Genomic DNA, 13,729 nt, shown 5'->3' on the forward strand with positions numbered 1-13,729 from the left:
ACATTTCAAATGTAACAACCACAAACGATGTTTTCTGAAATTAATAATAGAGATTACAAAGCATTCTGCATGTCTTACCCAACCAATCTGGCGCAAATGTTTACAACTGATCGCTCCAGCGTCAGGCACGAGCATAGCGCTATTCCTATGATGTATTTAGAAGAACGCTCATGGTCGCTCCAGCTGGTCTCGAAAAAACAACAACACAAAAGTTTTTCGTCTGTGTGTGTGAAACATAGCGAGGCTAAACGGGGCTTCTTGTCGGGAAGGAAAATCTGAGCAGATCTGTGCGTGCGTGTGTGTGTGTGTGTGTGTGTGTGTGTGTGTGTGTCCGAGATTCGAACCATGGATCCTCAGATTGAAAGTCCAACGCTTTAACCACTCGGCCAATTCTCACTGAGTCAAATGTCGCTCCAGGATTACTTCAAGCTAGCTTAGATTAGGGGGACTTGATAAAATTTGGCGTTGGAGGGAGGAGGGGGGGATGGGGTCAGTTCTGACCGGTTGGAAGTTTACCTCCAGGGTTCATTCAAGGCCAGTCTACATAGACCCTCGGGTTAATTTGGGCCTGCCAGATTAGACCCAGGATTAAAAAAACAACAACACGGGGTACAAATAGGTAGCTGTACCGCCCCCCTAAGATAAATACAAACCTTTTTTCTGTGAACGGATTTACAAATCACCCTCAGTATTTGAAAGGGTGGTCCCTGGAGCTTTGTGTGATGCTAAGCCTAGTGTGTGAGTCACATACACAGTTTGAGGATATTCTAGTGGGGGCATTAAAACACAGAGAGAGAGAGAGAGAGAGAGAGAGAGAGAGGTGCCACGACATTCCCAACAGGTGTCTGATACTGATTTAACACCGCCTGTTCAGATCAGCAATTGGCTGTACACCCTTTTATAACTGCTCATGAATCAGTGTAACAATGACGGTCCTTTTGTAGCTGTTTATGAGTCAGTACAGCAGTAACGGTCCTTTTCCTTTTGTAGCTGTTCATGAGTCAGTACAGCAGTAACGGTCCTTTTCCTTTTGTAGCTGTTCATGAGTCAGTACAGCAGTAACGGTCCTTTTCCTTTTGTAACTGTTCATGATTCAGTGCAACAGCAACGGTCCTTTTCCTTTTGTAGCTGTTCATGATTCAGTGCAACAGCAACGGTCCTTTTCCTTTTGTAACTGTTCATGATTCAGTGCAACAGCAACGGTCCTTTTCCTTTTGTAACTGTTCATGATTCAGTGCAACAGCAACGGTCCTTTTCCTTTTGTAGCTGTTCATGAGTCAGTACAGCAGTAACGGTCCTTTTCCTTTTGTAGCTGTTCATGATTCAGTGCAACAGCAACGGCACTTGTGTGACTTCACAGGAATCAGTGCAATAGTAACCACCCTTTTCCTTTTGTAACTGCTCAAGAATGAGTGCAACAGTAACCGTCCTTTTGTAACTGCTCAAGAATGAGTGCAACAGTAACCGTCCTTTTGTAACTGCTCATGATTCAGTACAACAGTAACCGTCCTTTTGTAACTGCACAAGAATGAGTGCAACAGTAACGGTCCTTTTGTAACTGCTCATGATTCAGTACAGCAGTAACCGTCCTTTTGTAACTGCACATGAATCAGTACAGCAGTAACCGTCCTTTTGTAACTGCACAAGAATGAGTGCAACAGTAACGGTCCTTTTGTAACTGCTCATGATTCAGTACAGCAGTAACCGTCCTTTTGTAACTGCACATGATTCAGTACAGCAGTAACCGTCCTTTTGTAACTGCACATGAATCAGTACAGCAGTAACCGTCCTTTTGTAACTGCACAAGAATGAGTGCAACAGTAACGGTCCTTTTGTAACTGCTCATGATTCAGTACAACAGTAACGGTCCTTTTGTAACTGCTCATGATTCAGTACAACAGTAACCGTCCTTTTGTAACTGCACATGATTCAGTACAGCAGTAACCGTCCTTTTGTAACTGCACAAGAATGAGTACAACAGTAACGGTCCTTTTGTAACTGCACATGATTCAGTACAGCAGTAACCGTCCTTTTGTAACTGCACAAGAATGAGTGCAACAGTAACGGTCCTTTTTGTAACTGCTCATGATTCAGTACAACAGTAACGGTCCTTTTTGTAACTGCTCATGATTCAATACAACAGTAACGGTCCTTTTGTAACTGCACAAGAATGAGTGCGACAGTAACCGTCCTTTTGTTGTCGGAAGTAAAACTCGTCAGACAATACTGCCAACAACGACCAGGTTCAATATCCACAGCAAAGCTTGCGGCGTTGATCTGACTGTTGCATGCACTGACTATGGAAGTGGAAAGGCGTTAACAGTAAGCAAATTTGTTGCTTGTACCCCAAAATAAACACAAATGGTGAACTGATTTTCTCTGAATCGATTTACGAATCACTGTTTTTGAACGGATGGTCTATGGACTTAAAATCAAATTAAGAAGCAAGATTACACTGCACTAGCTTCTCATAGGACCATCCCCAACGCCGACTTCGCCGAGAGAATGGAGATGTAACTTGGGACAGACACTCCGTAATTATCAAATTCCAGCCCAGATAGTCGGGACAGTAGTTGAATCCACAGCTAGCTGTTCTGACGTTCATTGTCGGACACGACAGACTGTCATACCGCGGACTGTGGATTCCAACTAGAGATCACAGGCTGACCCAACGAACTTAGGCCTTGAGTGCATGCATATAGGTTATATTGTGCACCTCTCAGAGTGGATTCCTTCTACAAAATTTGGCTAGAGGACAACCCTTTTGTTGTCGTGGGCTCTTTTTTAAATTTCATGGTTTTTTTTTATATATCCTTGAACACCAAGTGCGTGCTGAGCACGGGACCTCGATTCATCTCTCATCAGAAGACTTGTCTCATGACAAGACGCTCAGTTTCGTTTTCCAGTCCAAATTGGGAAAGAGAGGCGGAGAAAGCGGAAATCAAACCCAGACCTTCACGGACATTATATTGGTAGATAGGCACCTGAGCCATCCTGCTACCTTCCTCCATGAACCATATATCACATCAGCACACTGCACCGGCATACCGTTCACTGAACCTCCCCCGACACAGAGACTGTGGCAAGCCCATGGACCAAAACCAGAGGAGTTGGGTGATGATGATGATGACATGGATACTTATACAGCGCCTATCCTCGGTAGGAGACCAAACACTAAGCGCTTTACAAACACGGGGTCATTTGCACAACAGGCTGCCTACCTGGGTAGAGCCGACTGACGGCTGCCACTGGGTGCTTATCATTCGTTTCCTGCATCATTCAATCAGATTTCAGGCACGCACACACACACATACACACTCAGACAGACATGTAACATTTTACGTGTATAACCGTTATGTTTATTTACCCCGCCTTGTAGGTAGTCATGCTCTGTTTTCTGGGGTGTTCATGCTTCCATAACCCATCGATCGCTGACATGGGTTGCAGGATCTTTAACGTCCGTTTTTGATCTTCTGCGTGCCTATACACAGGACGGGGTTTCAGGCACAAGCAGGTCTGCACATATGTTGACCTGGGAGGTCGGAAAAATCTCCACCCTTTACCCACCTGACGCCATTACTGAGATTCGAACTCGGGACTCTCATATTGAAAGTCCAACGCTTTAACCACTCGGCTATTGCGCCCGTCTAGGTGGAGCAAGGGTATATGGGTGGGGATGGGGGTAGGGGTGTGTGGAAGAGCAGGGAAGAGATCAGAAACAGGGTGGATGTGCAGGTGACACTTTGTACTGCACCCCGCATGATAATAATACTAACATGATTGGGGAAAATGAGGGCGTGGCAGCTCTAGGTTTGTTTCTACTGGCCACCCCAATGCCTTTCACATCACAATAAAGCAGAAACGAGGGGAGTGGTATAGCTCTTGGCTAACATATTCTGACTCGTCCCGTTTCCAAGCTACTGCTCGTTGATTGATTGATTGATATGGATACTTATATAGCGCCTATTCTCGGTAGGAGACCAAGCTCTAAGCGCTTTTCAAACACGGGGTCATTTCACAAAAGGTTTCCTACCTGGGTAGAGCCGACTGACGGCTGCCATTTGGCGCTCATCATTAGTTTCCTGTGTCATTCAATCAAATTTCAGGTACGCACACACACACACAAGGTGGCAGAGTGATGGAAAGGGGACGTTTCTTCGTGGACGTTAGTGTCGGCTAAGACTGGGAGGGGGTCAATTCTACCCTGACCAAACTGACCTCTGAAGGTCATTTCAAGCCAGCCCAGGATTACCCTCACATCTACTGGGGATAGATTCCAACTGGGTGGAGTCGAGGGGTTTTTTTTGGGGGGGGGGTGCGGGGGGGGGGGTTGTTTTTTTGTTTTTTTGTTTTTTCATCATCTGCACAGTTTCAGTGGCATTACTCCCACGCCGCTCATTCCGAGTCCCCCATACACGGCCACACCCGCGTTCGTCTGTCGCAGTCCCAGCGCCGGCATTCCGCAGGCAACTATCGATGTTAGGTCGCCAGGCCACACACCACGACTGCTGAGTCACTTCACAGAATGATTAACCATTTGATATTGATGATAACTTATAATCATTTTACGTTTACACGTCATTGAAAACTTTGTTTTTTTGTGGACAGTCTCTGTCGAGATGTAAACAATTTTAACATTTTTTCTTCTTGTGCTTTCCCTCGTCGCTGTGTGACTACAGTCCACATGTAAAACAGTGGGTTGAGGGCAGCACTGAGAGGTGACATGAACACAACCAGGGTTCCATGGATCTTGTTTGATACAGTGATACCACCTGCTGACATCACCGTGACCAGGCCAATTGAAATCCACCAAACAGCAGCCATGACAGCCACTTTTCTCATCAGGTGGACTGACGAATACACTGACCTCTTTGTGTGATGCATTGTAATTCTATACCTAGGTGTACGTTTGAAGATGAAATACTGACCACCAAGAATAATTATGCTTACAATAAGATTAATTATTACAATGACATTGAACCATTTCAATCCTGGGTTAGACCTGTAACCCTGAAATAAAGCCAGACGACAAAGACCAGACTGACCAGAGAGGCCCCAGTGTGACAGTCCAGGAAGAAATGGTATGAAAGACAGGGAACATCCACTGAACCAAATTACCACACAACTTAAAGCAAGTGAATACTTATCAAATCCCTGTGACTTAGTAGGGAAATATAGACCGATAGTGTGATACAAAGTGATAATGAAGATGGTGAAAATTGACACCTCATTAGACAGAAGGAAAAGAAAACCAATCGTCTTACAAACCATACTTTTGTTCCATGTCCTTTCAAAAAGAATGTATTCTCCACGATATACTTCATTTGCTACTAACATAATGCCAACATGACTTCCCATACATGCATCAGCGATGTTTACATGGGCAATGGCCATCAGAAACTTCCTTCCAAACAATTCCGTGACAAGAAACGAGGACAGACAGCAAATCAAATTGCCTACAACAGCAACAGCACACACTGTCCAGAAGAAATAGGTGTGCAGCTCTGATGGAATCAATGTTCGGCATGAGGGAAATGTAACTTGAGCTGTTACACAAGTGAGTGCACTTGATTTTTTAGGAAGTATGTTATCACAGCATATCCTATAGTCTGATGAGAAAACATGTTTCAAATGATATGATCTTGAAAACAAATCGAAAGGAAAATTGATCAATGGATTCCATCGTACGTCAAATTCAGTCAGCTCAGGCATGTTTTTAAACCATCTAGCTCCGATTGTTTTTATGGCAGAAAATGACAGATTCAAATATTTTACGCTGGGTAGGTAAACAAACATATCACTGTTTAGCCTTGTAAGATGTGTTTTTGACATGTCAAGTCGTGTCAGTGAATAATGAATCGGCTTCAACAAATAACTGGTTATTTCACATAGAGGATTATTTTCTAAGTATATCATTTTCAGATTAGGTATCGCGAGAAAAACGGTAATTTTAATCAAAATCAAATAATTGTTGGTTAGACTAACGAACAACAAGTTGATAAGCTTCACACGAGAAATATTATGCAGGGAACAATGTGACAGACTGAGATAAATAAGAGACTGACTTTTTGCAAAATCTGTCAGTGTCATTCCTGATCCCGTGGCATCTGCGTAGTGAAGTGGAGTAAAGAGGCCAACAGGAAACGAGTGACTGCACCAGATAGAATATCCATGACACAGACAACCCTCAGGACAGCTCACGTCACACATCAGTTCATCATCCTGCTGAGGGCACTGGCCCCAACCATCACACAGATGGTATTCATGAACACAAACTGTAGAACCTCTGCACTGATAGTGGAAAGAACAATCCACTCTCTCACAGGCTAGTTCATCTTCTCCATAAACACAGTCAGAAAACCCATTGCATCGAGTGTAGAGTGGGAGACAGTAGAGCCACTCACTTGTGCACTGATAATGAGTGTCAGGACAAGAGTCCTCAGCTTTCATGACTTGCTGAGTAAAGTAGCCTGCACCATCCAAGTTGATGTAAAATCGTTGCCTCTTAAGATTTTCTTTGATTGGGTTATAGAATGATTCTTCTGTTGGACAACCAACCTCATCAGAATCGTCCAGACAGTCGGAGAATTCATTACAGCGTTGGCTGTGCAGTATGCACTGGGCGTTAGAACACAGGAATCCATCACATGAAGAACGCTCACAGAACGACTCATCACTGTTGTCTGGGCAGTCTTGTCTGAAGTCACACACAAACGTGTAATGCACTCTCGTGAAATCATCATTACAGCTAAACATGTCATATGTATCTACAGACATCAAGGTTGTGGGAGCTCTTGGATAGTTATGTTGGGAACTTGCATTCAAAAACTTATGGGTTTGTGAGTACCCTGTATTTCCACACTCACTCTGGAGGTTGGAAAACGGAAATACGTGTGACATCTGTTTGTCTGGACAAGCCAGTAAAACCTGGAGTGTGCTTGAGAAGACAGACCGTGGTGAAGGCAAGTGAGCTGTTACAGTTTGGGAAGGGAAATGCTTAACTGATGACGGGTATATTTCACATAACGAACCATAACAGTCGACCAATCTAAAATCCGTGTGATAGTGAATTGCTATAAGCCAAAACATAGAAGACATAATCATTTTCGAAGGATTGTATGGATGGTTCACATTGTAGATCAATGTACCATCAGACCATTTACGAAATTTGCTATACAAATAGGACTTAGTGTCCCAACCAGTAGTATAGCCTAAACACAAATCAAAATCGAAAAAGAAGTTTAAAATGTGTGAAGTGTCTTGGCGTTCTTGTCTTGTTTTTATTGAAGCTATTTCTGCTCCTATACGTCTGCACTTCAAGTACCACCCATTCAGCGAGGGACGGTTGCCTGATACAACAAGCTTCAAACATTTGTTACGTGAAGCCACCAGACCCTGACAGTCCGGACTGCTGAAGGGACAGTGTTCTGTTTCATCCCGTCCATCTTCACACTGGGACCCCTGGTTGCAGTTCACGTGATGCTGGAATTCAAAGTAGCTCGACACAGAACAATTGAATAAACCACTGGACAGCTTGCGGGGCTGGGCACTCTCAGAATGCACAGAAAAATATAGCTTGATATGGTACGAGATATATCCGTTGAGATCTAGCTGAATATGAAGATACAACGTAAGAAATACGTCAGCTAATGGGAATTGGTGGATATTCCAGGGCTGCATATATTGATGAGCTGAGTTTGATTTACGGTACTGAATTGTAGTTCGTCCCGGGCCATAATTATAGGCGTAGAAGTGTATCTGTTGGACACTGATCATGATCACGTGTTCAGGTGGTCCCTTCACCTCTGTGCTGATAACGTTGTCCTCATATATATGGTTTCCTGTGACTGGTTCTGTTATATAACCAGAATATTTCGACACATATTCTGTAATGAATGCAGGGTGATTAATTTTATCGATGTTTATGTCAGTTAAGGGGTTGTTGCTATGGTCGATATGAACATAACTTGAAAACATTTGAAAAAATTGTTCCTCAAGCGTATGATACATACATTTGAATTCAAATTTGCCAGTTTGAAATGTCAAATGTGTTTGCCAGTAGCTGGCATTACACCAATATGATAAAAGTTTGAAATGAACCTGGATATGGTCGTCTCGAGAAGCTCTCATAGACATTCTGCAGAAAGTAGTGGAGTCATCACACACACCATACACCACTCCTGTGTCCTGCCTGTCGTAACTCTTGTGTTTCTCACAGTCTGAAGCATTGACTTGTAGGATCGTGTAATTAGTTTTATTTTGATCAACAAAATAGTCTATACCCGGACATATGGCCCTGAGCGTTGAAGCGTTGGTTTTGGTATCGATCAGGACTTTCTGATCTGTGACCAAGTTAGCAGAGACAGAGAGAAAAGAAGACGTCAGTAGTTTCATGTTTTTTGACACAAATGTTTTACCATGCTCTGGCACACTTCTTGTTTGACATGATGCACCACATAATACTGATAATAGTATAATGATAATAATAGTAATGATAATAATAAGAATAGTAATGATAATAAAATGCAGACTTATATAGCGTAGTACCCCCATCTCAGATGGGGTTCACAGTGCTTTACAATAAAATATACAAATTTAAGACTAAGTTACGTAAACGTATGTACAAAGTCAACAAAATCTCACATGACATTGGCTAAAATATACATGTGTAAGAATAAGTGACATAAAAAAAAATATGCACCATCACAGTCTCAAATCGCGCAGGCACAAATCACAGCAAAACACAGCACATCACATTCACCATAGTAGAAAATAAACACCAAACACATCACAAACAACAACAACAACAACAACAAAAAGCCATCCAAAAATCATCACAAATGCATGCAAATCAACAGAATGAGAACATCGGGCGATAAGATCACTGCAAGCATTTGTAGGAAGAGTTTCAGTGAGAAATAGTACAGTTTGAAAAGATATGTTTCAAGCGCTCTCTTGAATACAGATGTTGCGGGGATAATGATCGTAAATGTGAACAAAGGCTTACCTTGGCAATCAACCACAGAACCATTTACACCTACGCCAGTTAGAAAAGGAATAGTGAGCAAAGAGTCAATCCAGCACAGGTTTAGATAACAATCAATTTGATTGATTGATGTGGATACTTATATAGCGCCACCTTCGGTCACAGGACCAAGCTCCAAGCACTTTACAGACACTGAGTGATTTGTAACAACAGGCTGCCTGCCTGAGTAAAAACCCACTGAGAACTGCTTTCAAGTGTTCATAATTCGTTTCCTGTGTCAGTCTGTAGAGGCTTCAGTCTCACGCGCACGCATGCAAACACACACACACTTCTACACACACACACACACACACACACACACACACACACACACACGCACGCACGCACACACGCACGCACGCACGCACGCACACACACACAATGACAAACGTAACTATTAGTGGGTGAGAACGCCGGTTACCTCCCCCTTCGCCCCTCTCCCTACACCTTGCCGTTCTATCTTACCATTCATCACTTCCCCGTGTTGTCCACTTCAGTCAGGTCACTGCGGCAAAACCAGCAGCAAAAGCTTGAAACACCAGAGCTGACACGAAGGGTCGGAACTCAATACTTGCCCGCGACCATTTGAAAACACACACACACACACACACACACACACACACACACACAGAGCCAAACATTACTGAGAGACATATTTATGTAGTTACGATTAACTATAGTAACTACTCAATAGTGGATGTCATGTCAGTGTATATATAAGATATTTAGTTACGATTAATTGTAGTAGCTCCTTGATATTGAATGCCATGTCAGTGTGTGTATTGGTATGTAGTAACGATTAATTGTAATAACTCCTTGACATTGAATGTCATGTCAGTGTGTATATAGACATTCAGTTACGATTAACTGCAGTAACTACTTAATATTGAATGTCATGTCAGTGTGTGTGCAGATATATAGTGACGATTGATTGTAATAACTCCTTGATATTGAATGTCATGTCAGTGTATCTTTCTATGGGTCCAAGAGAGTTATGATGAATTGTATTAAATCCTTGATAGTGAATGGCATGTCAATGTGTGTGTAGATATGTAGTCACGATTGAATGTAGTAACCCCTTGATATTGAATGCCATGTCGGTGTGTGCGTAGATATGTAGTTACGATTAATTGTAGTAACTACTTGATACTGAATGTCATGTCATATAGATATGTAGTAACGATTAATTGTAATAACTCCTTGATATTGAATGTCATGTCAGTGTATCTATCTATGGGTCCAAATGAACAAAACACGGAAACACGGTACCATCCAAGACCAACATGGTGGTAAGTGATTGATAGCGGATACAGTTACCAGTAATTGACTTGTCAAAGGTATGGTGGATAATATATCCAATATCAATTTATCCTCCAAACGATGGTAGTATCACTAGGATATCAGACATATCGAAACAAAGAGCTTCCACTGTCGACTTGTCCTTGATATTACCAGAGGTAATACTAACTTGTGTGTCAGGTCAGGGGCAAAGCCCTTGCTACTGGTACCATGTAACCCAGTACTACCTGCCGCACGCGAAGTCTCCCAACGACGGACCAGGCGGAGGAGGAAACCTATCACAACGGCTGTGAAGGCGGAAGAGGATGACCAAAGGGCAAGGGGGGGCTCTTATCCTTGGCTGGAAGTCCCCCTAGGAGACGGAGCTCCAAAGAAAAAACCTGCACCTGCCGAGGCCATCCTACACATTGCAGTATCTGCACCTGTAGGACTGTGAGCGTCAGTAGGCGAGAGAGTGTGGAAGTGACTGCACAACTCCTCACTAAAAAATGTCACCTGTGCTGGTCAGGCAACCAGGCTAATGTTGGAACGACGAGCTAGCCCTTCAACACCCAGCTTTCCCAAGCCCTGCGGCGATGGAGAAGTGGTAACGGGGACAGGCACTGAAGGGTGGTGGTCGTCCGCCATATACTGGGGCAGAGCGGCGCCCGTATCCTCCCACAGTGTCAGAGCAGCCCTTTTTAGGGAGAGCACTGCTCTCCCCACATGGGGAAGAGGATCCCTAAACAAATCCTGCCTCGCCTAGTACCTAGTACGCAACCGCACATACTTGGACATCCAACACTAGAAGTCGAAAACAACAGAAGAAAAGAACCAGGAGTCATGCCCTGACTCTGGGTGCCTGGAATATTCGCACCCTTTTAGACAGAGACGACAGACCACAAAGGCGCACAGCTTGCTGCACACACACATGAGGACATGCAGTTCATTATGGACAGGTTCTCAACCTCTTGCAACCTCTCCTCCAACACCCCTCCTCCCACCTGCAATCAAGATCAATGACACATAGAGTCAGTCGACAAGTTTCGCTACCTGGGCAGCACCCTATGCAGCAATGGAGCCCTTGATGCAGAAGTGACGCTGTGCATTGCCAAGGCCAGATCTGCCTTTGGCAGACTCAACAGCAGGCTGTGGAACAACAAAGGCATCAGGCTCAGCACCAAAGTCAAAATCTACAGAGCTGTTGTGCTGACCACCTTGTTGTACTGCTGTGAAACATGGACGACGCATCGCCGTCACATTCAACAACTTGAGCAGTTTCACCAGAGATGCCTACGAAAGATCCTCAGAATAAAGTGGCAAGACAGGGTCTCCAACCTCCAGGTCCTAGAGTGGAGCGGCCTGCCCAACATCGAAAGCCTGCTGATCCAGTGCCAGCTACGCTGGACAGGACACGTTGTCCACATGACAGACAGCAGGATCCCGAAGATGCTTTTGTATGGCCAGCTGAAGGAAGGCCACCGTGAACTTGGAAGACCCTGCAAGCACTTCAAGGACACCTTGAAGACAAACCTCAAAGCCTGTTACATAGACATCACTTCCTGGCAAACTGATGCCTTTGACCGCTCTCACTGGAAGATGCTGTGTTCTAGTGGCATAAAGACGTTTGAAAACAAGATAATGCTGGCCATTAAGGAGAAGCGTGAGCGAAGGAAGCAGGGCTCAACTTCTGGAGACGTTTTCCCTTGCAACACCTGTGGGAAGTGCTGCACATCCAGAATCGGCCTCTTCTCCCATATGAGGACACACACCAACCGATAAGCCTGCCTGCCTACTCATCCGTCGGTCCAACCGGAGACTCCATCAATACCAACTTGCTTTTGGGAAACGTATAAAGGACCATTAGCTAGATCATTACCTCTCGTTTATCATAGATCTGTCGAAAGGAAACAGAGTAGTAGGCTTTATGCTGCAAAAGACAATTCAGTCTAATATCATCATCTTAGATGAACAGACTATAAATAAATAAACGAACGATGCAAAAGACAACATCTCAAACTATGATTACATGTTTCATGCTGCAAAAGACAACATCTCAAACTATGATTACATGTTTCATGCAGCAAAAGACAACATCTCAAACTATGATTACATGTTTCATGCAGCAAAAGACAACATCTCAAACTATGATTACATGTTTCATGCAGCAAAAGACAACATCTCAAACTATGATTACATGTATGCAGCAAAAGACATATTGGGGGGTAAAGTGAAAAATTAATCCTCTCTTCTCAAAACTTTGAACAAAATGAAAAATGAAAATGTCGACTCCCAAGTCCCTGCAATCAAAGAAGCAGTTTTATCAGCAGTTGATGTATCAATCTCTGTATTTAAAACAGTTGAAATAGCTAAACATTCCGCTACTGATAGGTGGACTGATTCATGCAAAGAAACAAATGAAAAAAGAAAACAAAAAAGACATGAACATGTTTTTTTTTAAATATAAATAAACATAAAAGAAAGAAATCATATTGAAATAAAGAAAGTGAAAATCACACAATTATTCAGTAATAGATCAAGCAACAACAACAACAACAACACACACACACACACACACACACACACACACATATATATATATATATATATATATATATATATATATATATATATATATATATGTACATGTATACATATATATATATATATATATATATATATATATATGTGTGTGTGTGTGTGTGTCTGTCTGTCTGTCTGTCTGTGTGTGTGTAGGCCATACCCGGAACAACATACTCGACACTTGAGAATCTTGACATGGAAATTCCACCTGGTACTGTCGCGGCACCCATCTTTTCATATTAAAAACATTTTATTTTATTATTGTCTTCTTTTTTTTAACTATAAGACAGTGTCAGTTTTGTTCTAGTCAAATATGCAGAATGTATTTGCACGTGCATGAACCTAGCTTGAAAAAAATTCAACACCTAAAAGAACACTATATCGTATTAGGAGATTATGTCACTGTAATACTGACAGCAGTGGGAGATAGTTACGTGTGTGTGGGGCGTGGAATGTAATAATCTGTATGTAATGTCAGCGTGTGTTATGTTCGTGTTTTCTCTCTCACACACCACACACACTCTTTCAGTTTCAGGTACAAAATTAAGTCCACTACAAGGTTGGTAGTGTTTGCCAACTCTAATTTCTTTTTCACAAACAAAACAAAACATAGATAATTCTCCACATATTAATGTTCAGTCCTCATCAAATCTTAATACATTTCCACAGGTTAATCATTAACAGTTTATAATCACACTCCACAACAAGATTCATCTATCAAACCATCACTCCTCCAACCAAAGCAGAATCTCAAAAAAAAAAAAAAAAAAAAAAATTCTTCTCCTGTGCAGTGTCTTTTCCAAATTCACATCCACCACAAAAAAACAACTATACATATATCTT

This window comes from Babylonia areolata, chromosome 1, assembly GCF_041734735.1.
Source record: "Babylonia areolata isolate BAREFJ2019XMU chromosome 1, ASM4173473v1, whole genome shotgun sequence".
In the NCBI taxonomy this organism is placed as follows: Eukaryota; Metazoa; Mollusca; class Gastropoda; order Neogastropoda; family Buccinidae; genus Babylonia; species Babylonia areolata.